The 16,692-nt window shown below is 39.2% G+C and overlaps 1 pseudogene; it reads right to left on the reverse strand.

Moving 5' to 3' along the window:
• The window catches only part of LOC103009840 (hyaluronan synthase 2-like), a 32,964-nt pseudogene extending 18,914 nt beyond the window's left edge, over nt 1-14,050 (reverse strand).
• Between the last annotated feature and the right edge of the window lie 2,642 nt (nt 14,051-16,692).

The raw sequence follows: 16,692 nt of genomic DNA on the forward strand, positions 1-16,692 counted from the left end.
GGAGGGCACACACAAAGTAGTGTGTGCATCAGGACCCAGGGGGAAGGAGCAGTGACCCCATAGGAGACTGAACCAGACCTACCTGCTAGTGTTGGATGGTCTCCTGCAGAGGCAGGGGGTGGCTGTGGCTCACTGCGGGGAAGGACACTGGCGGCAGAAGTTTTGGGAAGTACTCCTTGGCATGAGCCCTCCCAGAGTCTGCCATTAGCTCCACCAAAGGGCCTGTAGCCTCCAGTGCTGGGTTACTCCAGGCCAAAACACCAATAGGGAGGGAACTCAGCTCCACCCATCAGCAGAAAAGCAGATTAGTTTTACTGAGCTCTGCCCACCAGAGCAACACCCAGCTCTAACCACCACCAGTCCCTCCCATCAGGAAACTTGCACAAGCCTCTTAGACAGCCTCATCCACCAGAGGACAGACAGCAGAAGCAAGAAGAACTACAACCCTGCAGCCTGTGAAATGAAAACCACATTCACAGAAAGATACACAAAATGAAAAGGCAGAAGACTATCTACCAGATGAAGGAACAAATAAAACCCCAGAAAACCAACTAAATGAAGTGGAGATAGGCAACCTTCCAGAAAAAGAATTCAGAATAATGATAGTGAAGATGATTCAGAACCTCGGAAAAAGAATAGAGGCAAAGATTGAGAAGATGCAAGAAATGTTTAACAAAGACCTAGAAGAATTAAGGAACAAACACCTAGAAGAATTAAAGAACAAACAAACTGAGATGAACAATACAATAAGTGAAATGAAAAATGCATTAGAAGGAATCAATAGCAGAATAACTGAGGCAGAGGAACGGATAAGTGACCTGGAAGCCAAAATGGTGGAACTCACTGCTGTGGAACAGAATAAAGAAAAAAGAATGAAAGGAAATGAAGACACCTAAGAGATCACTGGGACAACATTAAATGCACCAACATTCGCATTATAGGGGTCCCAGAAGGAGAAGAGAGAGAGAAAGGACCTGAGAAAATATTTGAAGAGATTATAGTTGAAAACTTCCCTAACATGGGAAAGGACATAGCTGCCACCCAAGTCCAGAAAGTGCAAAGAGTCCCAGGCAGGATAAACCCAAGGCGAAACACGCCGAGACACATAGTAATCAAACTGACAAAAATTAAAGACAGAAAAATTATTAAAAGCAACAAGGGGAAAACGACAAATAACATACAAGGGAAATCCCATAAGGTTAACTGCTGATTTCTCAGCAGAAACTCTACAAGCCAGAGGGAGTGGCACGATATATTTAAAGTGATAAAAGGGAAGAACGTACAACCAAGATTACTCTACCCAGCAAGGATCTCATTCAGATTTGACGAAGAAATCAAAAGCTTTCCAGACAAGCAAAAGCTAAAAGAATTCAGCACCACCAAACCAGCTCTACAACAAATGCTAAAGAACTTCTCTAAGTGGGAAACACAAGAGACGATAAGGACCTACAAAAACAAACCCAAAACAATTAAGAAAATGGTAATAGCAACATACATATCGATAATCACCATAAATGTGAATGGATTAAATGCCCCAACCAAAAGACACAGGCTCGCTGGATGGATACAAAAACAAGACCCATATACATGCTGTCTACAAGAGACCCACTTTAGACCTAGAGATACATACAGACTGAAAGTGAGGGGATGGAAAAAGATATTCCATTCAAATGGAAATCAAAAGAAAGCTGGAGTAGCAATTCTCATATCAGACAAAATAGACTTTAAAATAAAGAATGTTACAAGAGACAAGGAAGGACACTACATATTGATCAAGGGCTCAATCCAAGAAGAAGATATAACAATTATAAATATTTATGCACCCAACATAGGAGCACCTCAATACATAAGGCAAATGCTAACAGCTATAAAAGAGGAAATCGACAGTAACACAGTAATAGTGGGGGAACTTAACACCTCACTTACACCAATGGACAGATCATCTACACAAATGGACAGACCATCCAGAGAGAAAATTAATAAGGAAACACAAGTTTTAAATGACACAGTAGACCTGATAGATTTAATTGATATTTATAGGACATTCCATCCGAAAACAGCAGGTTACACTTTCTTCTCAAGTGCACACGGAACATTCTTCAGGATACATCACATCTTGGGTCACAAATCAAGTCTCAGTAAATTTAAGAAAATTGAAATCATATCAAGCATCTTTTCTGACCACAATGCTATGAGATTAGAAATCAGTTACAGGGAAAAAAATGTAAAAAACACAAACACATGGAGGCTAAACAATATGTTGCTAAATAACTAAGAGATTTGATCAGAAGAAATCAAAAAAAATACCTAGAGACAAATGACAATGAAAACATGATGATCCAAAACCTATGGGATGCAGCAAAAGAAGTTCCAAGAGGGAAGTTTATAGCAATACAAGCCTACCTCAAGAGAAAAGAAAAATCTCAAATAAACAATCTAACCTTACACCTAAAGGAACTAGAGAAAGAAGAAAAAACAAAACCCAAAGTTAGTAGAAGGAAAGAAATCATAAAGATCAGAGCAGAAATAAATGAAATAGAAACAAAGAAAACAATAGCAAAGATCAATAAAACTAAAAGCTGGTTCTTTGAGAAGATAAACAAAATTGATAAACCTTTAGCCAGACTCATCAAGAAAAAGAGGGCGAGGACTCAAATCAATAAAATTAGAAATGAAAAAGAAGTTACAACGGACACCGCAGAAATACAAACTTCATAAGAGACTACTACAAGCAACTCTATGCCAATAAAATGGACAACCTGGAAGAAATGGACAAATTCTTAGAAAGGTTTAACCTTCCAACACTGAACCAGGAAGAAACAGAAAATATGAACAGACCAATCACAGGCACTGAAATTGAAGCTGTGATTAAAAATCTTCCAACAAACAAAAGTCCAGGACCAGATGGCTTCACAGGTGAATTCTATCAAACATTTAGAGAAGAGCTAACACCCATCCTTCTCAAACTCTTCCAAAAAATTGCAGAGGAAAGAACACTCCCAAAGTCATTCTACAAGGCCACCATCACCCTGATACCAAAACCAAAAAAAGATACTAAAAAAAAAGAAAATTACAGACCAATATCACTGAAGAATATAGATGAAAAATCCTCAACAAAATACTAGCAAACAGTATCCAACAACACATTAAAAGGATCATACACCATGATCAAGTGGGATTTATCCCAGGGATGCAAGGATTCATCAATATATGCAAATCAATCAATGTGATACACCATATTAACAAATGGAAGGATGAAAACCATATGATAACCTCAATAGATGCAGAAAAAGCTTTTGACAAAATTCAACACCCATTTGTGATAAAAACTCTCTAGAGGGTTTCCCTGGTGGCGCAGTGGTTGAGAGTCTGCCTGCCAATGCAGGGGACACGGGTTCAAGCCCTGGTCTGGGAGGATCCCACATGCTGTGGAGCAGCTGGGCTCGTGAGCCACAATTGCTGAGCCTGAGCATCTGGAGCCTGTGCTCCGCGACAAGAGAGGCCGCGACAGTGAGAGGCCCGCACACCGTGATGAAGAGTGGCCCCCGCTTGCCACAACTAGAGAAAGCCCTTGCACAGAAACGAAGACCCAACACAGCCATAAATAAAAATAAAAATAAAAACAAAAAACAAAAAACAAAAAACAGAAAACTCTCTAGAAAGTGGGCATAGAGAGATCTTACCTCAACATAATAAAGGCCATATATGACAAACACACAGCAAACATCGTTCTCAATGGTGAAAAACTGAAAGCATTTCCTCTAAGATCAGGAGCAAGACAAGGATGTCCACTCTCGCCACTATTATTCAACAAAGTTTTGGAAGTCCTAGCCATGGCAATCAGAGAAGAAAAAGAAATAAAAGTAATACAGATGGGAAAAGAAGAAGTAAAATTGTCACTATTTGCAGATGAAATGATACTATACATAGAAAATCCTAAAGATGCCACCAGAAAACTATTAGAGCTAATCAAAGAATTTGGTAAAATTGCAGGATACAAAATTAATGCACAGAAATCTCTTGCATTCCTATACACTAACAACAAAAGATCAGAAAGAGAAATTAAGGAAACAATCCCATTCACCATTGCAACAAAAAGAATAAAACACCTAGGAATAAACCTACCTAAGAAGACAAAAGACCTGTAAGCAGAAAACTATAAGACACTGATGAAAGAAATCAAAGATGACACAAACAGATGGGGAGATATACCATGTTCTTGGATTGAAAGAGTCAATATTGTGAAAATGACTATACTACCCAAAGCAATCTACAGATTCAGTGCAATCCCTATCAAATTACCAATGGCATTTTTTACAGAACTAGAACAAAAAATCTTAAAATTTGTATGGAGACAAAAAAGACCCTGAATAGCCAAAGCAATCTTGAAGGAAAAAAATGGAGCTGGAGGAATCAGGCTCCCAGACTCCAGACTATACTACAAAGCTACAGTAATCAAGACAATATGGTAGTGGCACAAAAACAGAAATATAGATCAATGGAACAGGATAGAAAGCCCAGGGAAACCCACGCACCTATGGTCAACTAATCCATGACAAAGGAGGCAAGGATATACAATGGGGAAAAGACAGTCCCTTCAATAAGTGGTGCTGGGAAAACTGGACAGCTACACGTACAAGAATGAAGTTAGAGCACTCCCAAACACCATGCACAAAAAAAAACTCAAAATGGATTAAAGACCAAAATGTAAGGCCAGACTCTATAAAACTCTTAGAGGAAAACATAGGAAGAACACTCTATGACATAAATCACAGCAAGATCCTTTTTGACTCACTTCCTAGAGAAATGGAAATAAAAGCAAAAATAAACAAATGGGACTTAATGAAACTTAAAAGCTCTTGCACAGTAAAGGAAACCATATACAAGACAAAAAGACAACCCCCAGAGTGGGAGAAAATATTTGCAAACAATCAATGGACAAAGGATTAATCTCCAAAATATATAAACAGCTCATGCAGCTCAATATTAAAAAATCAAACAACCCAATCAAAAAATGGGCAGAAGGCCTAAATAGACATTTCTGCAAAGAAGACATACAGATGGCCAAGAGGCACATGAAAATATGCTCTACATCACTAATTATTAGAGAAATGCAAATCAAAACTACAATGAGGTATCACCTCACACTGGTTAGAATGGGCATCATCAGAAAATCTACAAACAACAAATGCTGGAGAGGGTGTGTAGAAAAAGGAACCCTCTTGCACTGTTGGTGGGAATGTAAACTGATACAGCCACTATGGAGAAGAGTATGGAGGTTCCATAAAAAACTAAAAATAGAATTACCATATGACCCAGCAATCCCACTACTGGGCATATACCCACAGAAAACCATAGTTCAAAAAGACACATGCACCCCAATGTTCATTGCAGCACTATTTACAATAGCCAGGTCATGGAAGCAACCTAAATGCCCATCGACAGATAAATGGCTAAAGAAGATGTGGCACATATATACAATGGAATATTACTAGGCTATAAAAAGGAGCAAAATTGGGTCATTTGTAGAGATGTGGGTGGACCTAGAGACTGTCATACCGAGTGAAGTAAGTCAGAAAGGGAAAAACAAATGTCATATATTAACACATATATGTGGAATCTAGAAAAATGGTACAAGAGGGAAGAGGTATGGGAACATATGTATATGTATAACTGATTCACTTTTTTACAAAGCAGAAACTAATACACCATTGTAAAGAAATTATACTCCAATAAAGATGTTAAAAAAAAAGAAAAGAAAAATGGTACAGATGAACGGGTTTGCAAGGCAGAAACAGAGACACAGATGTAGAGAACAAATGTATGGAAACCAAGGGGGGAAAGCAGGGAAGGGGTGGTGGAATGAATTGGGAGATTGGGATTGACATATATACACTAATATGTATAAAATAGATAACTAGTAAGAACCTGCTGTGTAAAAAAATAAAATAAAATAAAATTCAAAAAAAAAAAGGAAGAAAACTCACAGGAACCCTACTAACATTCTAAAAAAGAAAGCCTCAATGACAGCTAGGAGAGGAGAAACCCAAGAGTGTGCAGGCAGGGAATTAGTGAGAGACACAGCCTGTCTGATTTTCATGCAAGCAAACGACATCACAAATGTTTTCAAAGTTCAAGTTGCAGTGAATGAGGTAATGCTGTTTGGAAAGTGAAATAAACATGACTTAGGTTTTGCTCTGGAAAGTTGATCTCCCCCACCCTTTTTCATTTTCCTATTCTTTTTCTCTGTGTCTAAATTTTAAATTCCTTATCCTGTTAAATCAAAATTGTTTTCTCCATTCTCATTTTGCCTAGTCTCTGTGAAACACTTCCTTGGGCCTGCAGATTTTCTCAAGACACTTCTGCTGGGACAGACGCTATTTTTTTGCAAGGCTGGTGATTTTAAGATTGTGGAAAATAATGTTGGACTTGACTTAGCACATCCAAGGTGGCAGAAAAGGTAAGATAGGGGAAGAGAAGGAAGGACGAGTCTCCTGTTCAAAATAATCTTGATTTCCAACCAATAACACTGCACAAGTTAAGCATTTTCATTGTCTTAACCATTTCATACGATTTTTTTCCTCTCTTTTGGAATGTGCTTTCAACAGTCATGCTCTTTTCAGATGAACTGAAAGAAGTACTGTGTCAAAGGACAAGTCATAGCATATGACTGGAGAGCTACAAAAGATGCCTTATTTAAATGTATGTTTGTCCTGGCAGATGTGGAAACCTACCTGTACGTAATCCACACTTCGTCCCAGTGCCCTGAAGGCCCTGTACATGACTTCTCTTTTTCCACCCCATTTTTGCATGATGCAAAAATGTCTGTTGGACAAAGCCAACCGTGTGACAAGTTGTGAGCTTTCTTTATGTGACTCACCCATCTCACCAGGACCCTCACGTGGAAGTTGTTCTTCCAGATATAAGTGGCTGATTTGTCCCTGCCCATGACTTTACTGAAGATGTCCATCATGTAAAGGTTATCTTCCGAGTTTCCATCTATGACCATGACAACTTTAATTCCAGGGTAGGTTAGCCTTTTCACGGATTGCAAACATTTCCATAAGTAGTCTGGATCTTCTTGATACGCAGCAATGCAAAGAGCAACAGTTTTGTTCAAGTTAACGGGGATATTTCAGTATTTTTTTCATTCTTCAGTGCTCCAAAAAGGCAAACAGGTTTTGAATAAGGACGTGTGGTTCCAGATATTCTCAGGAAACTTAGAAACTTCTCACAATGCATCTGTAAAATAATCACATGATGCACTTGGTTAACCACTCTTGTCCCAGGCTTGCTACATACATGGTATCACAGGGAGAGCATTGGACTAGAGGCACTCCAGGAGTTCTAACCCTGAGTTTCTTTCCTTTTTTGTTTTTTAAACTTTCTATTTTATATTGGAGTATAGCCAATGTTGTGATAGTTTCAGGTGCATAGCAAAGTGACTCAGCCATACATATACATGTATCCATTCTCCCCCAAACTCTCCTCCCATCCAGGCTGCCACATAACATCTAGCAGAGTTCCCTGTGCTGTACAGTAGGTCCTTGTTGGTTATCAGTTTAAAATATGGCAGTGTGTACATGTAGATCCCAAACTCCCTAATTATCCCTTCCACCCATCCTTCCTCCCTGGTAACCATAAGTTTGTTCTCTAAGCCTGTGAGTCTCTTTCTGTTTTGTAAATAAGTTCATTTCTTTTTAGATTCTGCGTGTAAGGGATATCATACAATATTTCTCTTTGTCTGACTTACTTCACTCAGTATGACAATCTCTAGATGCATCTATGTTGCTGTAAATGGCATTATTTCTTTCTTTTAAAAGGCTGAGTAAATTCCATTGTATATGTATACCTTATCTTCTTTATCCATTCCTCTGTCGATGGACATTTATAACCCGGAGTTTCTCACCTAAGTAGCTGTGTGACTTTCTGCACCTCAATTTACTCATCTGCAAAACAGGTATAAGGATGCCCTTTCAGCACGCCTCAGAGGACTCTTTCAAACATCAGATGAGATGATGGTGCAACATACCACTGAAAATCATAATGTGTTAAACAAATATATGGATGCAGTATTTTTAGTCTATTAGATTATCTTTCTAAGGATGCACTCTATGTATGGGGTCATAGATAAGTGTATAACCTGAACTTCCTAACAAGTAAGACACTTTCTTCCTGTACCATGGTGTTCCCCCACCCCCAATACTGACCAGTGAAAAATCCACAGGTTTTGCTAAATTTCCCATGTGTAATTCCATCTCACCTCTTATTCAAATACCTCAGCTCACACTTTTTCCATGCACCCAGCTGAGGTTAAAAATCAGCATAATTGGATTCTAGGACTAGCTCTTCCATCAACTACCTATATGACCTTAAGCCAGTCACTTTATCTCTCTGGGCCTCAGTTTTGTTTTGTTTTGTTTTTAATTTGTTAAATGAGGGAGTTTAGCCTTGATTATTCCCAGAGGCTCTGTTGACATTAAAAATACTTTAAGCCTAGATATCCTGCACAGACTTTTATCAAACCCCTGCGATTCTGAATTGCATTTCTTTGTTTGATGGCTGTATCCCCCAAACCACTTGAGGGGTCTATGAATGAGCCATGTGTCCTTGGACAATTAATATCCCTGAACATCAAATATTTTGGGGTATAATTAACTTTGTTCATTTTAATGATTTTAACCAGGGCTGAGTGTCTAGAAGAAGGATGGATGGAGGCTGCACTGTGGGAAGTCTCCTCATCACAGTCACCTGAACAAGGAGGGATACAAAGAGCAAACTGATATTGGCATCTACTCTCTCAGCCTCATTTCCGCATCTGCAAAATGGGAATGATACCTTTTTGCAGGCTTACTGTAACCAGGTACTTGTGTGTGTGTGTGTGTGTGTGTGTATATATATATATATACACACACACACACACACACACAAGTGCTAGCCCATTGAAACTGATACATGTAAGTTCCAATGGGCTATTAATGGGTTCAATGTCTTAACATAAAGGAAGAGTAACTTAAGTTATGAAGTGTACTTGTCTCTCTTCCTCATTATGTTCTAAAATCCAATGAAGACTGGATCAGTGTCTTTTTTACTTGTAGACAATATTTAAACACACAAAAGAACAAAGAACAATAAAGGATGTTGAAAGAATGCTTGTTTAGTGAATACATTGCTCAAGATCACGTCTGATAAATAGCAGAACTGGCTCCGGAACACAGGTTTTCTTTATACCTAACCTAAACTCGTGTTGGATGGGAGGAGGGGGGACGAGGCCTCAGATCATATGTAGAATGGAATGATTAGAATTGAGAATATTAACTTAGGCAGGTGACACTAGCAAGGCATATGGAAATGTACTTCTTTGTAACAAGACATATACTGCTTGTGGCCATTTGCCTGCTAATGGTGGATTAAAAAGTATGGTAAACAAAAGGTTAAAAAGCAGTGATTCCCAAATGTTGATGTACATCCAAATCACCAGGGAATCTGTAAATACTACTGATGTGTGGCTCCCGAAACATTCTGAGTTCATTGGCATGGGGTGCTACAAGGGCTTCAGGAGTTTTTAAATCTCCTTAAGTAATTCTAATCGCAACAAAGTTTGGCAATCACTGGGTTAAAGTCTATGAAAACTTTCATGATCTCATTTGCATTGTTATACATCCCTCAGGTGTATTGCCTCTGCTACTGTCCTCAACTAGAAATCCTAAGACAAGTACCCAAATGAAGCGTCCCAGCAGTCTTCACATTAGAGCATATGACCCTCCCCTTCTCCCTTTCTGACCTCCTCTCCCTCTCTGGCTTTGAAGCTGGCCTTTGTCTTTCCAGTCCCACCGCACTTACTCTAGCAGAGACCTGGACCCGAGCTTGCAGGGTTAGGAAATACACCTTTCAAAGACCTTGTCACCTGAGCTGTCTCTGGATCCAGAACTTTACGTTTCAGATTTCTCTTCATTTGCACCAGCTGTATTGATCAAAGACTTGCTAAGATGTCCATTCTCCCAAGTGCCCTATTGGCTCCTGAATTTTGCCATCCTAAACTTCATCCTAAAGTTCACTGTGGCAAAGGGGAAATTACAGGAAGACTTGGCATGGAATCCTAGCTCTACATGGATCCTCCATCAGCTCTTGGACACTATCTCTACACACCATTTCCCGTGTAGCCGTATGCACCACAGTGCCAAGTCTCTACGTGGAACCTTCCCTGATCTCTCTCAATCAGATGTGATTTCTCCTCAATTTGAGGCCCCATAAAACTTGACTAACCCAGCTGCGGCATAGTCCAGCTGAAGAGTGTTATATTCAAGAATTCCTGTATTAAATTTCATCCACTCTCCTTACTAACACTGTGACTTTGAGTGGGTTACTTAACCTTTCTGAGGCAAGATTCTTTTTTTTTTATTTAATAAAGTTTTCTTTGTGTGTGGGGTGCAGTTAGATATAATGTATGTCAAGTATCTAACTCAATGCCTGATACATATTAGACGTGTAATAAATAATAGCTATTATTTTACTTTTTATGGGCCAGATCATATTTTTCCTTATACTATGGTTATTTAAGAACTTCTTTGAGAATGCTTTTTGTATTATGGATTCCACCAATATGTGAGTTGCATCTTATTCCTTTTTAAATCATCTGCGGTATAGACATGTGCATTTAAGAAACATTCTTTTCTAAATATTTTCTTACTTAAATTGAAGAAATATTTAAGAATGTGACTTTGTTGTATTTATTTTGACTCATATATCAGTGACATTTTTCTAGATTGTGGGTAAGGCAGTATATATATGAGCTCCACATAGATGACCCTCAAAATATTATTGAATAATTTAAGGTATGTGCAGTGGGATGTTACTTAGTCTATGCAGATTGCTGCTACAGAGAGGAAAGGATTAAAACCAAGCTGGGGTGATGGAAATGATTTTCCTGCAGGGAGCTGTCCCCCCATTCAGCTGTCATACCACCTGCCACTGGTTCTGTCCTTACAGCCCCTCAGTGAAACAGCCTGGATGTGCATGGATCAAAAAAAGAACCCCGAAAGGGACAGTGGGGTTTATATTCTACTCTCCAATTATATTAACTGATAGCTCCCACATTATATAAAAGTCAAGCAGTTCATAATGTAACATGTTGCTTGTTCTTAGGATTAAAAATGTAACTGTAATATAGCTTTGCCAAAGGGGATCTCCACATTGATTCAGAGGTAAGGCTTTCCCAAAGTGCTAATAATAGAAAATAAATAAATCAGTGGAAAGTATGTGTTTAAAAATTGAAGAAATATTGCTTTAAAAGAAAATTTACCTGGTAAGGAAACCAAGTATGAAAAAATATTTATGAAACTTAATTTTGTGGGGCTATTCTATAGATTTTAAAAAATGATGTTTCAAAATGACATACTTTCTAGTAAGTCTCTTATTCATTTGTTGAGCAATTCCTGTTTTCCAAAGATAAATACCGTCTTTGCTTTAGGGAGAGTGACATTCAAATTTGATGCTAGTCACCAATTTAAGACCTTGAATTTTTATAAGCACCATAATTTTGTCTGATAGTATAAGGATTCAGATCTAGGTACAATACAAGCAACTCTGGTAATAAACATTTGTCAATACATCTACAATACATTTTTCTAATCACCCAACTCAGATATTGTATAAATAAGAAAAAGAGAATGATACCAGAATTACAATGCTATGATTCAGAAATATCTACCTAGAATTCTGAATTTGTCCCAAATTCTCATGCATACACTGCATAATATACGTACTAAAATAGGTAATTTAAAGAGTTAAACTTTTATTAAAAATATAAAAGAATAGGCAAATACTAGGAAAACTCTTGATTTAGTGTGATAGTTATTTTAAAAAGAAAATAAAACAGTATCTCAACTGTTTGAGTAACCTTATTTAGCCTCTAGAAAAATGTAGTAAAAACTAATGTAAAGAATGAGTGAATTTGCACACTGGAATGAAAGGGAAAAGTTTATAATTTAAGAGTTCTTTTCAACGCTATTCTGCAAAATTTTAAATTGTATCTACAAATCGTTTGATGGGTATAACTATGTGTTCTAGCCAGTTCTATATAAATACACATTTTAATTTTAATTCTTTCATCATTGGCATGTTTGAATGTGTGCTGACCCTTAAAAATTTTGTTAAAATGACCTTTAAAAAATATCATCATCCTGTTTAAAATCTCCAAAGGTACATTATCATATGCCTTCGCTGCAATGAGAAATCTACAGGGAAAACAAACAAAAAAAGCCAAACAAATAACAACAACAACAAAAACAACCTTGAAATCTACAAAGGGCAGTGAAGTTGTTCTGCCTCTTTTCAGTCACCTCCCTTCTTCGACTACCAACCCCTTTGCTTTACTCTAAAGCTGAGCTGAAAGTCAACATATAGTCAGGCGTCCAGTTCGGGGGCAGCCCTCGGTGGCCCATCAGGATTTCCAGATCTATTGCATCACACTTCCTCCCTGGCTGTGACATCAAAGGCAATCCCGGTCCAGCCAAGAGGACTGGAGGAGTGTAGCCTTTCTGAGCAGCTGTGCCGGAGACACCCGGCAGCAAAGGTCTTCAAGGGTGGGCAATTAATTGGGCAAAGAGAGGCCCAAAGGGCTCCACTACATGCACCTTCTGGGAGCAGGGCTGTAGCAGCTCTCGATCGGTGAGTCCAAACACACTTAAGTCTGTGCAATAGGACCCGGGTCTTGTAAACCCTCCTCCCCAGACACCACGTCTCAGCTCCCAGCCCCTCTTTCCAGCCTTAATTATCCTTTCAAAGCCATTTTCCCTTCGTTGCCCTTCTACAGCCAGAGGAAAAGCTTCTCTCGCCTCTCCATCCTCGCCCTCACACAGACCCTCCTTTTGGACACGCCCACCCCCCCACTCGTGCACACGGACCCATTTCGGAGCCCTCGCTCGCGCTGAGCGGGAAGCAGCAGACAAATTCCACCCAAGGTGTTGATTCAAGTTCGTTCCCACCCAGACTCTGGCTCGCCTACCATGGTGGGGGAAGGGAGGCCGTGACTCTGAGATGAGGTGGAGAGGAACCGTTACCTACACCCTAACTTTACCTGGTCAGTGTGGTCTTCTCTTAATTTATATTATTTAAATATAAGAACACATTTTAGGGTGATGTGATGGACCCATCTTGTATTGGGCAACATGAGTTGAAGCTTTAAAGAGCAGTCCTCTAGAGCTTCATTTAACAACAAATTTGTGCATCTGTTTCACAAGAACTTATCACCGCTCCGAGGTTTCTTGGCAACTGAGCTATTTTTACCTGCAGAGAACTAAAGAGGAGCTGGAGGGTATTTAAAACAACACACTCCCAACTGTTTGGAAATATGAGTCTGTGTCCTTGTGTAATATCTTCCTGGACAGCTGCCTCTATTCTAACAGCTCTGGAACCCTGCTTTCGACTGACCAGACCCTTTCTGAAGCCTGCTGTGCAGGGTCTGTGGAAGTCATCAGGCAACTCAGGCCTCGTATCTACAAGATGCTCATTATATGTTTATCAGTGAGCAATACTACGAAGAGACAGGGATGCTTCTTACCTTGGAGACTCTCTGCAGTTTATTTCAATTATTTTTCACACACAGTTACTGATTACCGCCACAGCTGCATTGCACTACGGGCCTGGATTAAACTCTGGCTCAGGGATTCTCTGCTTGCGGTACTCAAAAGGTTTCTTAGCGTCTTTAATACTCAAATGTCTTCATTGGTAAAATCGTAAAATGATACCCAGCCAGCAAATTTGCTGGGGGAATCAGCTAGTACAGGGACTAGCTATACTAAGTCAAATTTGGGGAAGCAGTTCTTGCTTTGACTCTTTCCTTTTTCTCTATCCCTTCTCTTTCACCGTCACCCGATGACTGTGGAGTCCTAAGTAGGGTTATATTTTTAAAGAGTTGAGAGCTTCATTCCATTTCCATCAGTTCAAGGTGATGAGAAACTCCACTGTCCCGGATACCCGTGCTCAAGAAGCTGACCTGGGCTTGGGAAGGATAGATGTATATTTTCTCAAACTGCATCATTATCGCCATCATCACATTCTCATAACCCCTATATTGTCATCACCCTCATCAATAATAATTATAGCTAGAACTTAATCAAGTGTTTACTGTGGTCCAGGCCCTATCCTAACCTGTTTATGTAGAACTCATTTAAGCATCACCATACCCCTTTCCGTAAGGCACTACTCGTTTCTATCAAAGTCGGAGAAGCAGTACAGCATAGTAACTGGGCCATTAGTCACTAGAGTTAAACTTGCTGGGCTTCATCCTTGTCCACTGAGTGCTAGGCTGTGACCTGGGACATGTTATTAATCACTCTGTGCTCTATTATTCTTAACAAAATGGGATGATGAATATGATGTGTACCCGCTTCATAAGAATATTATAAAGATTACAAGAGTTGAAATCATATATAATGCTTTGAACATATTTCAGAGAATAAGAATTACACAAATGTTTACAGATTTTAGATGCAGAAACAGACTCGGGGTTTAACTGACTAGACTAGGTTTATGCAATTTTTAAACACTGGTGCCAAGATTTGGCCATAGGCAATCTGATTCTGCAGCTTCCATCCAAAACTTCTGTACTCCTCATCTAAACAGAGTTTAATCACTAAACCCGTCAACCACTGGAGAACTGGCAAAATGTCATCTAAACCTAAGGGCCTGGGACTGACACATCCCCACAGGCTGGAGTGGAAGTGAAATACAACTTGGTTTGGAGATTTCCATGATACTCTCTAAACAGGGTAGAGACACATTGATTTAAAACTCTTCAAATCCTGGAGATTGAATTGCAGACAAGGTCAAGAGCAGGGATATGGGAAGCTGTCATTTGCCTTTTGAAGCCTCAGCTCAGATGGAGATTGAAAGGACAGACAAAAATCCCTCCTTGCCTTCCCTCTCCTCTTGGGTTCAGTAGACAAAGACTCAGAACAGCCTGTTCTGAGTGTGTGTAGAGAGCAGAGGTTGGACACCCAGGGAGGCTTAAGTTACTAAACTGAATGTGGAATCTAGTCTCTCTGTTGGAGATAGCCAATGGTCTGGCTGCCCGGCCTGGGTAATTAGCCTGGGTGATGAAATCAACAGCTTTGTCAAGCAGAGTTTCTCATAATCCCAAACTAAGTACTCACCTGGCAGCTCTTCCTAGGGTGCATTTAACAACAGCTGTGATAGAGAAGTTTGAGTACAAAGTGCTAACCCCATATTTTATAAGAACAAACACACACTTTTTTCCTCTTTGTTGTTTTTTTATTATGTCCTTTGAGCCAAGCTTTTCTGAACTTCAAGAGTATTTCTTGTGGTTGTTTTTTTAATCCCTTTTATTTATTTATTTTTGCTCAAATCTGGCACCCCAAGTATTGCATGGCAGAGTTGATTCAGAAGCAATCTCCAAGCCTTCTACTTGGGGGTCCAACCAGCCCTAAATGAAAACCATCAGGGCCAGCACTGGGGGAGCCTAAAGTTGGAACACAAGACTTGTAATGGAGACAGGTTGCCAGAGACCCTCTTCTTTGTTATAAAGAGCTCAGGATACTCAATTAGGTATTCCAGAATGCCGTGTTCTCTTCTGAGCCTCTAAAAAGCATAGTACACTGCATATAGCTCCTTGATTTATTTTTAAATTTGGGACTTCGATCTTTTTCCAAAAATGAAGACAGAGAGTTAGGCATCATTAAGAAACCCTTTCACCTAAGCAGTAATCTTGGAACACATGAAAGTCCTGCCTGTAGGAGTTAAGTCAGCAGTGTCAGTCCCTCCCTCAGAGCACGTCTCATCGTTTCACTGGCTCCCTTTCCACAGCTCCTAGGCTGAGACCAGACTGGCTGTGGCTCTTTATTTAGAGCATGGGCTTGTGCTGAGTTTGTTCACTGCTTCTTGAGTTCTGACCTTTGATATCCAACTCACCTTCAGGGTGAGCAAGCCGTGACCTGGGTTCAAAAAACACCCTGGCACACTTTCACTTTCCGAATCTCATGTACGAATAAAGGATTTCATACTTTACTTCATTCATTTGATTTTTTATTCCCAAGATCTTCATAAAATCGATAAAGACCTATGATTGTAAAATATTCTTTGCAATCACCTTTCCTCATCTAAGAACTAAATACACATAAAACACATATACATGAGTATAAAAAAAAAACCTGTGGAAATCTAAATAAGATAAATGGGTTGTATCAATGTCAATTTCCTTATTTTTTTTCTCCCAAGTCTTTTATTGAATTTGTTACAATATTGCTTCTGTTTTATGTTTTGGGTTTTTGGCATGTGGGATCTTAGCTCCCCAACCAAGGGATCGAACCCACACCCCCTGTATTGTAAGGGGGAGTCTTAACCACTGGACCACCAGGGAAGTCCCCTGTACTATAGTTTTGCAAGTTGTTACCACTGGGGAATGAGGAATACTGGGTAAAAAGAATAAGATCTCTCTCTACTCTTTTTTCTTTTTCCTTTTTTAATTGAGTAAAAACAAACTAGCCAATCGAGTTTTTTTCTCTTGCAGTTTTATTGAGATTATTTGACATACAGCACTATATAAGGTTAAGGTGTACAGCATAACAATTAGAATTACATACATAATGAAATAATTAACACATTAAGTTTAGTGAACATCCATCATTTCCTGCAGATGCAAAATAGAAGAAAATGAAAAAAAATTTTTTCCTT

Source organism: Balaenoptera acutorostrata, chromosome 17, assembly GCF_949987535.1.
Source record: "Balaenoptera acutorostrata chromosome 17, mBalAcu1.1, whole genome shotgun sequence".
Classification (NCBI taxonomy): domain Eukaryota; kingdom Metazoa; phylum Chordata; class Mammalia; order Artiodactyla; family Balaenopteridae; genus Balaenoptera; species Balaenoptera acutorostrata.